Raw genomic sequence first — 966 nt, 5'->3', positions numbered from 1 at the left:
AACAGAACTGCAAGTTTCATGGACTTCCATCAGAAGATCCTTTTCAGTTCCTAACTGAATTCTTGCAGATCTGTGATACTGTTAAGACCAATGGGGTTGATCCCGAGGTCTACAAGCTTATGCTTTTCCCGTTTGCTGTAAGAGATAGAGCTAGAATATGGTTGGACTCTCAACCTAAGGATAGCCTGAACTCTTGGGATAAGCTAGTCACGGCTTTCTTAGCCAAGTTCTTTCCTCCTCAAAAGCTTAGTAAGCTTAGAGTGGATGTTCAAACCTTCAGACAGAAAGAAGGTGAATTCATCTATGAAGCTTGGGAGAGATATAAGCAACTGACCAAAAAGTGTCCTTCTAACATGCTTTCAGAATGGACCATTCTGGATATATTCTATAATGGTCTATCTGAACTATCAAAGATGTCATTGGACCATTCTGCAGGTGGATTCATTCACCTAAAGAAAATACCTGCAGAAGCTCAAGAACTCATTGACATGGTTGCTAATAACCAGTTCATGTACACTTCTGAAAGGAATCCTGTAAGTAATGAGACGCCTCAGAAGAAGGGAGTTCTTGAAATTGATACTCTGAATGCCATATTGGCTCAAAACAAAATATTGACTCAGCAAGTCAATATGATTTCTCAGAGTCTGAATGGAATGCAAGCTGCATCCAACAGTACTCAAGAGGCATCTTCTAAGGAAGAATCTTATGATCCTGAGAACCCTGCAATAGCAGAGGTAAATTACATGGGTGAACCCTATGGAAACACCTATAATCCCTCATGGAGAAATCACCCAAATCTCTCATGGAAGGATCAACAAAAGCCTCAACAAGGCTTTAATAATGGTGGAAGAAACAGGTTTAGCAATAGCAAGCCTTTTCCATCATCCACTCAGCAAAAGACAGAGAGTTCTGAGAAGATCCCATCTAGTTTGGCAAACATAGTCTCTGATCTATCTAAGGCCACTC

At 40.6% G+C, this 966-nt stretch overlaps 1 non-coding gene across 1 annotated transcript; it reads right to left on the bottom strand.

Annotated features, from left to right (window-relative positions):
• Positions 1-251: 251 nt before the first annotated feature.
• LOC112730817 (small nucleolar RNA R71) lies at positions 252-359 on the bottom strand. The gene has a single exon (XR_003166625.1). It is a non-coding gene; the product is annotated as a small nucleolar RNA R71 (small nucleolar RNA).
• Positions 360-966: the final 607 nt, after the last annotated feature.

The sequence above is a fragment of the Arachis hypogaea genome, chromosome 12, assembly GCF_003086295.3.
Source record: "Arachis hypogaea cultivar Tifrunner chromosome 12, arahy.Tifrunner.gnm2.J5K5, whole genome shotgun sequence".
NCBI lineage: Eukaryota > Viridiplantae > Streptophyta > Magnoliopsida > Fabales > Fabaceae > Arachis > Arachis hypogaea.
This window is presented reverse-complemented; position numbering and strand designations above follow the sequence as displayed.